The sequence below is a fragment of the Carcharhinus amblyrhynchos genome, unplaced genomic scaffold, assembly GCF_965287045.1.
Source record: "Carcharhinus amblyrhynchos unplaced genomic scaffold, sCarAmb.v2.hapA chromosome_139, whole genome shotgun sequence".
NCBI classification, from domain to species: domain Eukaryota; kingdom Metazoa; phylum Chordata; class Chondrichthyes; order Carcharhiniformes; family Carcharhinidae; genus Carcharhinus; species Carcharhinus amblyrhynchos.
In genome coordinates this window covers 396888-408430 of record NW_027649879.1, presented here as the reverse complement: position 1 = coordinate 408430, position 11543 = coordinate 396888, and the positions used below count along the sequence as shown (strand labels likewise).

The following is an 11543-nucleotide window of genomic DNA, read 5'->3' as shown; positions in this document are numbered from 1 at the left end:
CATAAGAACATAAGAAATAGGAGCAGGAGTAGGCCATCTAGCCCTTCGAGCCTGCCCCGCCATTCAATAAGATCATGGCTGATCTGTCGTGGCTCAATTCCACTTTCCCGCCCTCTCCCCATAACCCTTAATCCCCTCTCTTATCAAAAACCCATCAACCCGCTTCTTAAAAATATTTAGCGAGGCAGCCTCCACCACTTCAACGGGCAGAGAATTCCAGAGATTCACCACCCTTTGAGTGAAGAAGTTCCTACTCAACTCCGTTCTAAACCGCCCCCCCCTTTATCTTGAGACTGTGCCCCCTAGTCCTACTGTCTTTTTTGAGCGGGAAGAGTCTCTCCACCTCTATCCTATCCATCCCATTCATCATCTTGTACGTCTCAATGAGATCTCCCCTCATTCTTTACAGAAGTAAACTACACTCTAACAAGCCCTGAGAACCGGAAGTAGAGGAAAAAAGCGGTTTTTAATTCAAATCAGTCACTCACCACAGCCACAGCCACCAGGTTCAATGCTGCAGAGAACAATTGAACACTATATTTCCAAGTGCGGCCTAACTAAGGTTCTACCTTCTGCATCCTCTCCTTATCTTCTCTATGAACGGTACGCTTTGTCTGTACAGCACACAAGAAACAACACTTTTCACTGTATCCCAGTGACAATAATAAATCAAATCCTTTTCCTTCTCCCCTCTGTACTCTATGAATGGTATGCTTTGTATAGAGCGCAAGAAACACAGTACTTTTCACTGTGTCCCAACATGTGACAATAATAAATCCAATATTAAGTTGATCTCTCTCTACACCCTCGCTGTGACTGTAACACTGCATTCTGCACTCTGTCCTTTCCTTCTCTATGAATGGTATGCTTTGTATAGAGCGCAAGAAATAATACTTTTCACTGTATCCCAACCTGTGACAATAATAAATCCAATATTAAGTTGATCTTTCTCTACACCCTCGCTGTGACTGTAACACTACATTCTGCACTCTCTCCTTCTCTATGAACAGTATGCTTTGTATAGTGCGCAAGAAACAATACTTTTCACTGTATCCCAACATGTGACAATAATAAATCCAATATTAAGTTGATCTTTCTCTACACCCTCGCTGTGACTGTAACACTACATTCTGCACTCTCTCCTTCTCTATGAACAGTATGCTTTGTATAGTGCGCAAGAAACAATACTTTTCACTGTATCCCAACATGTGACAATAATAAATCCAATATTAAGTTGATCTTTCTCTACACCCTCGCTGTGACTGTAACACTACATTCTGCACTCTCTCCTTCTCTATGAACAGTATGCTTTGTATAGTGCGCAAGAAACAATACTTTTCACTGTATCCCAACATGTGACAATAATAAATCCAATATTAAGTTGATCTTTCTCTACACCCTCGCCGTGACTGTAACACTACATTCTGCACTCTCTCCTTCTCTATGAACAGTATGCTTTGTATAGTGCGCAAGAAACAATACTTTTCACTGTATCCTGATACACGTGACAATTATAAATCAAATCAAAACAAAATATATTTATTTCATTCTCTTAATTTTGGTGCCTCCCTTTTAATTGATTTTGTACTTTTAAAACTAGTGTATTCCTCTGACGAATTATTTTTATGTTTGATGTTTAAGATGAGGGTACAGTTCGGATTCCCCTGAGTAGCTAATGTACGGAGCGCCCCTCACCGCCCCAGATGAGTGCAGATATTTTTCTGTAGCAGCAGTTGTAAACTTTTGTCCACCCACAAAACGTTGACAGGTGAGGAACAGGGTCAGGTTACACGCACCAAGTGCAAGTATTCGAGTAATCTGCAAAGTAAACGGCCGGGTGTATTAAGTTGCAGCTCCATAAGTTTTACTGTTGTGAGCACAGAGACAGACTCTGCTGGCAGCGAGCGAGTGCAGTTCCAGAACAATACTGACTCCTGATAACCACACAGTGAGAACCTGACAAGGTCAGAGAAAGCAAGACAACTAACAGGAAAGAGATGCTATCGCAGGAACAACATAACATAGCGATTGTACAAGTAAACTCCGCACCATCTTCAGTCACAGATATTGACATTGGAGGCTAATTAAGTGGTGATGTATGGTATAGGGAGTTATTGGGGGTGCAGGCGCTTGTGGGGGGGGGAGGGACAGGTGAACGTCTCTGGAGGCCGCCCCAGGACCAGTGTCCCTGGAGACAGCGGGTGAACCATTCACTTGCGTAGCTGCCTTCTCCCCCAGCCCGCCTGCTCCACCTCGGGCTGCTGGACTGTCTGTAACGTTACTTCTCGATTTTGCTGCCTGCTATCGCAGTGCTGGAGAGCTCTAACAAGCTGAGGCAGGTCCCGTCTTCCTCTCCATGTGACACGAGCCGTTGCAAACACTTCCTTTAGAGCTGGATACAAGGGCATTTGCAAGCTGGCGATTTGGTGTTCGGACGCGTTGAGGTGCACCCAAACAATATCCAAAGGAAACGTTGGCGCATCCTTGTCAGGTTCCTGCTACGTGTCCTCTATCTGCGTACAGAGTCCGGACTATTAAAATACAGCCCGGGGAATATACAAGTGAGGGAACTAAAGGGTGTTCCCAGGAAGGGCACAGAGGGGCAACTGTCGCCCTGGTGTTGTGGGAGAGGGGGAACATAAGAACATAAGAAATAGGAGCAGGAACAGGCCAACTGGGAAGTTGGCCTGGGATCTGGTTTTGGGGTGAGATGGGGAGGGGTTCTTGGAGGATGCAGTTGCTATGAATCCTGGGGGTCTGCAGCTGAGGGGTGGTGGTGCGGGAGGGGGGGGGAGATCCCCTCTGATCGTACTGTCAGGGACATCAGCAGGGATATTGCGGGGGGGGGGGGGGGGGATCCTCAGCTGGGCTGTGAAGATTGGGTGACCAACATTCCCCCCCCACTTCGGTCCCCTGTGTCCGCAGGGAAGTGATTTGGTTTTGGTTTGTTTCGTGGGGACGCCGGGAGACCAAGATCTTGACTTTAACATTCACCCCCACCCCTCCACCCCTTCCCTTTGTGATTTCTCGGCCCTTCTCCAAACCCACCCCCCCCCTCTCCCCTCTCTCCCTGAACTCATGCTGCATCTCGCCACTGGAAATACGCAGACCATCCCAGGCCTCTCTAAGCTTTCCTTCTCCTCCACCCATTTCGGAATGTGGTTCAGGCTTCTGTGTCCGTCGTGTTGATACGTGTATCAGTAGGGTGGTCCCCTTGGGAGGAGGCACAGATGCCTTCCCGAGCGATTAGGGAGGGGATCTGTTCTATCCTGCCAGCCGGTGTGAGGCACGGTTACACACAGACATTAGAACATAAGAAATAGGAGCAGGAGTAGGCCATCCAGCCCTTCGAGCCTGCCCCGCCATTCAATAAGATCATGGCTGATCTGTCGTGGCTCAGTTCCACTTTCCCGCCCTCTCCCCATAACCCTTAATCCCCTCTCTTATCAAAAACCCATCAACCCGCTTCTTAAAAATATTTAGCGAGGCAGCCTCCACCACTTCAACGGGCAGAGAATTCCAGAGATTCACCACCCTTTGAGTGAAGAAGTTCCTCCTCAACTCCGTTCTAAACCGCCTCCCTTTTATCTTGAGGCTGTGCCCCCTAGTCCTACTGTCCTTTCTGAGCGGGAAGAGTCTCTCCACCTCTATCCTATCCATCCCATTCATCATCTTATACGTCTCAATGAGATCTCCCCTCATTCTTCTAAACTCTAACGAGTACAAGCCTAGTTTATTCAGCCTCTCCTCATAGCTCAACCCCCTCAACTCCAGTATCAGCCTAGTAAACCTCTTCTGCACTCCCTCCAAGGCCAAAATATCCTTGCGTAAGTGCGGCACCCAAAACTGCACACAGTACTCCAGCTGCGGCCTCACCAATGCCCTATACAGCCGCAGCAAGACCTCCCTACTTTTATATTCAATCCCCCTCGCTATGAAGGCCAGCATCCCATTCGCCTTCCTGACCACCTGCTGCACCTGCAGGCTGGGTTTTTGCGACTCATGCACAAGGACCCCGAGGTCCCTCTGCACCGTCGCCTGCTGCAGTTTTTCGCCATGTAAGTAATAGTCCTTCCTACCATTATTCCTACCAAAGTGGACCACCTCGCACTTGCCAACATTAAAAAAACGACCCAACACACACACACACACACACACACACACACACACACACACACAGACATTAAAGATTGATGAAAAAAGGCTAACAAAGGATTAAAGTATGAATGATTGGAGCAGCGGGAGATCAGGGTGCCATCAGGTGCCACAGAGCGGGTTTAACAGTGAAAGAAAGAAAGGATCTGAATCCATTTGGGATGAGGTTGTGATGACTTCAGCAAGGCTGGTGAGGTTGGCTTGCTCGAGTCCCGATCTGATGATTAGCCTCGTGTTCCTGATTTAAAGCAGGTCAGTCAGCCTGCATTCAGCAGCCAGAGAGCTGGACGTGCGCAGATGTGAGTGAAGTAAGTTGGTGACGGCGGGCTTTGGTGCTGTTACACAGGTAATCAATGAAACCAGGGGGCCACGGCTTACAGGGGACTCGAACCCTGTACAAGGGGGCCCGACCCTTGTGCTGTACCCTGAAGGGGAGTTGAACCCCCGCCTCTGATCTGCTCACCCTGGTAATGTCCACACAGCGTGCATTCCCCCTGGTCAAGTTGGCTCAGTGGCCAAAAATTCGGGCAGCAGAGCTCTGCGAGTCCTTGATCAGCGAGAGTTAAATATATTTTAGTCACGGGTGGATAGGTTTCTGATAGACAAGGGAATTAAGGGTTATGGGGAGAGAGCGGGAAAGAGGAACTGATCCACTTCAGATCAGCTATGATCTTATTGAATGGCGGGGCAGGCTCGAAGGGCTAGATGGCCTACTCCTGCTCCTATTTCTTACGTTCTTATGAGATACCACGCTACCTTCCCCTGGAGACACTCCAGGGATTCACAGTCTCCAAAAACTCATCCGCTTGAGTAACAGCGATGTAAAAGCACTCTGTCGACTAACTACACCCGCAGCGCTGGGCTCCATGCATAATGCAAGCTCTTTATTACTTCCCCAGATGATGGTGATGACCGCAGCAGTTCTCGGGTTACAGAGGAGCAGCTCAGCTCTTTATCGTCAGTTGTAGCAAGTCAGCAACAAAACATGTTTTACACTTTTGCACGTATTTGCCAGTTAAATCTCGGTCTTTCACCCCATCTCGTTCAGTGAAAGACTGACGTCTGCATGTCCTTCTTTTTGCACAGCATCACCTCACACCTCGCCTTTGAGACATGGAAAATGTCTCACCCCCTGGTGAAGGCCAAAGATGGAAAGTGTTCCGGGGGCCTGGGAGGAAATAACAGCGACTGACTCCTCCCGAAGGTGGGTAGGCTGATAAACATCTCACATCGCCGGACAGAGAAAGCAGGAAATTTTAATTCCAGCTCTTTAACCTCGATACAATTCAACTGCGAAACCAAATCAGTCTGAACATTTTACTCCTACATTCGAGCTGTGTGTGCGTGTTTATATATAAATATTAGTGAATATTAGCGTGTGTTGGAGCTGTGTGTGTGTTTATAGATAAATATTAGTGAATATTAGTGTGTGTTGGAGCTGTGTGTGTGTTTATATATAAATATTAGAGAATATTAGTGTGTGTTGGAGCTGTGTGTGTGTTTATATATAAATATTAGAGAATATTAGTGTGTGTTGGAGCTGTGTGTGTGTTTATATATAAATATTAGTGAATATTAGCGTGTGTTGGAGCTGTGTGTGTGTTTATAGATAAATATTAGTGAATATTAGTGTGTGTTGGAGCTGTGTGTGTGTTTATATATAAATATTAGTGAATATTAGTGTGTGTTGGAGCTGTGTGTGTGTTTATATATAAATATTAGAGAATATTAGTGTGTGTTGGAGCTGTGTGTGTGTTTATATATAAATATTAGTGAATATTAGTGTGTATTGGAGCTGTGTGTGTGTTTATATATAAATATTAGTGAATATTAGTGTGTGTTGGAGCTGTGTGTGTGTTTAAATATAAATATTAGTGAATATTAGTGTGTGTTGGAGCTGTGTGTGTGTTTATATATAAATATTAGTGAATATTAGTGTGTGTTGGAGCTGTGTGTGTGTTTATATATAAATATTAGAGAATATTAGTGTGTGTTGGAGCTGTGTGTGTGTTTATATATAAATATTAGTGAATATTAGTGTGTATTGGAGCTGTGTGTGTGTTTTTATGTGAATATTAGTGTGTATTGGAGCTGTGTGTGTTTAAATATAAATATTAGTGAATATTAGTGTGTGTTGGAGCTGTGTGTGTGTTTATATATAAATATTAGTGAATATTAGATGTGTAGAGTATAGGGCTCAGATGTATCGAGTATAGGGCTAACGGTAGGACTCTGAATAGTGTGGATGAGCAGAGGGATCTAGGTGTATGTGTACATAGATCCCTGAAAGTTGGGAATCAAGTAGATAGGGTTGTTAGGAAGGCATACGGTGTCTTGGCGTTTATTGGTAGGGGGATTGAATTTAGGAGCCGCAACGTCATGTTGCAACTGTACACAACTCTGGTGCGGCTGCACTTGGAGTATTGTGTGCAGTTCTGGTCCCCACATTATAGGAAGGATGTGGAGGCTTTGGAGAGGGTGCAGAGGAGGTTTACCAGGATGTTGCCTGGTATGGAGGGGAGGTCCTATGAGGAGAGACTGAGGGATTTGGGGTTGTTTTCGTTAGAAAGAAGGCGGCTAAGAGGGGACCTTATTGAAACATATAAGATGATTAGAGGTTTAGATAGGGTGGACAGTGATAGCCTTTTTCCTCGGATGGAGAAAGCTAGCACGAGGGGGCATGGCTTTAAATTAAGGGGGGGTAGTTATAGGACAGATGTCAGGGGTAGGTTCTTTACCCAGAGGGTGGTGAGGGATTGGAATGCCCTGCCTGCTGCAGTTGTAAATGCGCCTAGTTTGGGGGCATTTAAGAGATCCGTGGATAGGTTTATGGATGGAAAGGGATTGGTTTAGGTTAGAGGGCCATTGCTTTTTAACTGGTCGGCGCAACATCGTGGGCCGAAGGGCCTGTTCCGCGCTGTAATGTTCTATGTTCTAAGTTCTATTAGTGTGTGTTGGAGCTGTGTGTTTGTTTATATATAAATATTAGTGAATATTAGTGTGTGTTGGAGCTGTGTATGTGTTCAAATATAAATATTAGTGAATATTAGTATGTGTTGGAGCTGTGTGTGTGTTTATATATAAATATTAGTGAATATTAGTGTGTGTTGGAGCTGTGTGTGTTTAAATATAAATATTAGTGAATATTAGTGTGTGTTGGATCTGTGTATGTGTTTAAATATAAATATTAGTGAATATTAGTGTGTGTTGGAGCGTGTGTGTGTTTAAATATAAATATTAGTGAATATTAGTGTGTGTTGGAGCTGCGTGTGTGTTTATATATAAATATTAGTGAATATTAGTGTGTGTTGGAGCTGTGTGTGTGTTTATATATAAATATTAGTGAATATTAGTGTGTGTTGGAGCTGTGTGTGTTTAAATATAAATATTAGTGAATATTAGTGTGTGTTGGAGCTGTGTGTGAGTTTATATATAAATATTAGTGAATATTAGTGTGTGTTGGAGCTGTGTGTGTGTTTATATATAAATATTAGTGAATATTAGTGTGTGTTGGAGCTGTGTGTGTGTTTATATATAAATATTAGTGAATATTAGTGTGTGTTGGAGCTGTGTGTGTTTAAATATAAATATTAGTGAATATTAGTGTGTGTTGGAGCTGTGTGTGAGTTTATATATAAATATTAGTGAATATTAGTGTGTGTTGGAGCTGTGTGTGTGTTTATATATAAATATTAGTGAATATTAGTGTGTGTTGGAGCTGTGTGTGTGTTTATATATAAATATTAGTGAATATTAGTGTGTGTTGGAGCTGTGTGTGTTTAAATATAAATATTAGTGAATATTAGTGTGTGTTGGAGCTGTGTGTGTTTAAATATAAATATTAGTGAATATTAGTGTGTGTTGGAGCTGTGTGTGTGTTTAAATATAAATATTAGTGAATATTAGTGTGTGTTGGAGCTGTGTGTGTGTTTAAATATAAATATTAGTGAATATTAGTGTGTGTTGGAGCTGTGTGTGTGTTTAAATATAAATATTAGTAAATATTGATATTAACAAATGTAAATATTAGAGAGAGACACAGAGGGAGAGATAGAGAGAGACAGAGAGAGAGAGATGGATAGAGAGGGACAGAGAGAGAGACAGACAGACTGAGAGAGAGAGACAGAGAGAGAGAGGTAGAGAGGGAGAGAGGGGGAGACAGAGAGAGAGAGGTAGAGAGAGAGACAGAGAGAGAGAGACAGAGAGAGAGCGAGACAGAGAGAGAGACAGAGAGAGACAGAGAGAGAGACAGAGAGAGACAGAGAGTGAGTGAGAGAGAGGGAGAGAGGGAGAGAGAGAGAGAGACAGAGGGAGAGACAGGGAGGGAGAGACAGAGAGAGACAGGGAGTGAGGGACAGAGAGAGAGAGACAAGGAGAGAGAGAGAGACAGAGAGAGAGAAACAGAGAGAGAGAGTGTGGTGATTAAGGAGAGGGTTTTACACAGGGACAGAGAGAGAGAGAGTGGTGATTAAGGAGAGGGTTTTACACAGGGACAGAGAGAGAGAGAGAGTGGTGATTGAGGAGAGAGTTTTACACAGGGACAGAGAGAGAGAGAGAGTGGTGATTAAGGAGAGGGTTGTTTTACACAGGGACAGAGAGAGAGGTGATTAAGGAAGGGTTTTACACAGGGACAGAGAGAGAGGTGATTGAGGAGAGGGTTTTATTCAGGGACAGAGCGAGATTACGATGAATGAGTACAGGAAGGTATGACGTGCTTTATGCTGTCCAATCTGCTCTGCTGTGATACCCTCTGTCATTGGGTGATGGCCCCTGTTACAGAGGGAACTTGAAATTTTACTTGATTCTCCACGTGATCAATACTGACAGAGACAGGCTGGAGAAGCACCCGTTTGGAGAGTGGGTCTGTCATCAGCACAGGTACTTCCCACCGATATCCTGTTCCATTTCCAGACTTGGCTGCTTTGATAATTCTCCTGTATTTCACTGGTTGTCCAGTCTCTGCTCCTTGTGTCTGTCATGATGTGGGTATGCCGGCGTTGGACTGGCTGTGTCAGACTCCTTTCTCTCTCTGTACCCTGTCTCGATCTCTTTCTGTCTCTCTCTCTCTCTCCCTCTGCCTCTGTCTCTATTTTGTGTCTGTCTTTGTCTCTCTCCCCCTCTCTCTTCCTATGTCTCTGTCTCTCTCTCTTCCCTGTGCTATCTCTGTCTCTCTCCCTCCCCCTCTCCCTCTCTCTCTCTGTCTCCCTCTGTCATTTCACCTCTCTCAGTAACGGTTGCACAGGCCTAGATAACATGCCATGCCTTGCAGTCAGTTATTTGATCTTACTCAGCTGTAACGAACACACCCCCACTCACCCAGGAATTAGACAGGGCCACCAAGAGATAAAGAGAGAGGGGCGAAATCAGCCAGGGTTCCTGCTCCTGATCACTGTCCAGTGATCCTGGGTTAGAGAGAGAGAGGGGGGAAATCAGCCAGGGTTCCTGCTCCTGATCACTGTCCAGTGATCCCTGGCTTAGAGAGAGAGAGAGAGAGGGGAAATCAGCCAGGGTTCCTGCTCCTGATCACTGTCCAGTGATCCTGGGTTAGAGAGAGAGAGGGGGGGAATCAGCCAGGGTTCCTGCCCCTGATCACTGTCCAGTGATCCTGGGTTAGAGAGAGAGGTGAAATCAGCCAGGGTTCCTGCTCCTGATCACTGTCCAGTGATCCCTGGGTTAGAGAGGGAGAGGGGAAATCAGCCAGGGTTCCTGCTCCTGATCACTGTCCAGTGATCCCTGGGTTAGAGAGAGAGAGAGAGAGAGGGGAAATCAGCCAGGGTTCCTGCCCCTGATTTGATTCTGAGTCTGTCTCTTCTGGGAAGGGAAATGATTCCTGGAAGTTGGTTGGTTCCAAATGTCAGCTCATTTTCTGCTGAGTGTCTGCCCAATCCCTGTACATATACACGCTGCAGAGAACTGTCAGAGGGTCAGTGCCGAGGGAGCGCCGCACTGTCAGAGGGTCAGTGCTGAGGGAGTGCCGCACTGTCAGAGGGTCAGTGCCGAGGGAGCGCCGCACTGTCAGAGGGTCAGTGCTGAGGGAGCGCCGCACTGTCAGAGGGTCAGTGCCGAGGGAGCGCCGCACTGTCAGAGGGTCAGTGCTGAGGGAGCGCTGCACTGTCAGAGGGTCAGTGCTGAGGGAGCGCCGCACTGTCAGAGGGTCAGTGCTGAGGGAGCGCCGCACTGTCAGAGGGTCAGTGCCGAGGGAGCGCCGCACTGTCAGAGGGTCAGTGCTGAGGGAGCGCTGCACTGTCAGAGGGTCAGTGCTGAGGGAGCGCCGCACTGTCAGAGGGTCAGTGCTGAGGGAGTGCCGCACTGTCAGAGGGTCAGTGCTGAGGGAGCGCCGCACTGTCAGAGGGTCAGTGCTGAGGGAGTGCCGCACTGTCAGAGGGTCAGTGCTGAGGGAGTGCCGCACTGTCAGAGGGTAAGTGCTGAGGGAGCGCCGCACTGTCAGAGGGTCAGTGCCGAGGGAGTGCCGCACTGTCAGAGGGTCAGTGCCGAGGGAGCGCCGCACTGTCAGAGGGTCAGTGCTGAGGGAGTGCCGCACTGTCAGAGGGTAAGTGCTGAGGGAGTGCCGCACTGTCAGAGGGTCAGTGCCGAGGGAGCGCCGCACTGTCAGAGGGTCAGTACTGAGGGAGTGCCGCACTGTCAGAGGGTCAGTGCTGAGGGAGCGCCGCACTGTCAGAGGGTCAGTGCTGAGGGAGTGCCGCACTGTCAGAGGGTCGGTGCTGAGGGAGTGCCGCACTGTCAGAGGGTCAGTGCTGAGGGAGCGCCGCACTGTCAGAGGGTCAGTGCTGAGGGAGTGCCGCACTGTCAGAGAGTCAGTGCCGAGGGAGTGCCGCACTGTCAGAGGGTCAGTGCTGAGGGAGCGCCGCACTGTCAGAGGGTCAGTGCTGAGGGAGCGCCGCACTGTCAGAGGGTCAGTGCTGAGGGAGTGCCGCACTGTCAGAGGGTCAGTGCTGAGGGAGCGCCGCACTGTCAGAGGGTCAGTGCTGAGGGAGTGCCGCACTGTCAGAGGGTCAGTGCTGAGGGAGTGCCGCACTGTCAGAGGGTCAGTGCTGAGGGAGTGCCGCACTGTCAGAGGGTCAGTGCTGAGGGAGTGCCGCACCGTCAGAGGGTCAGTGCTGAGGGAGTGCCGCACTGTCAGAGGGTCAGTGCTGAGGGAGTGCCGCACCGTCAGAGGGTCAGTGCTGAGGGAGCGCCGCACTGTCAGAGGGTCAGTGCTGAGGGAGTGCCGCACTGTCAGAGGGTCAGTGCTGAGGGAGTGCCGCACTGTCAGAGGGTCAGTGCTGAGGGAGTGCCGCACTGTCAGAGGGTCAGTGCTGAGGGAGTGCCGCACTGTCAGAGGGTCAGTGCTGAGGGAGTGCCGCACTGTCAGAGGGTCAGTGCTGAGG

At 47.7% G+C, this 11543-nt stretch overlaps 1 protein-coding gene across 1 annotated transcript in view; it reads left to right on the top strand.

Annotated features, from left to right (window-relative positions):
- Positions 1 to 5069: 5069 nt before the first annotated feature.
- Positions 5070 to 11543, top strand: part of LOC145338682 (equilibrative nucleobase transporter 1-like) — a 56545-nt gene continuing 50071 nt past the window's right edge. The window contains exons 1-2 of the mRNA XM_080183071.1: positions 5070 to 5126; positions 5242 to 5363. The gene's annotated coding sequence lies outside the window, so the exon portion shown is untranslated. The remainder of the gene's footprint in view (positions 5127 to 5241; positions 5364 to 11543) is intronic.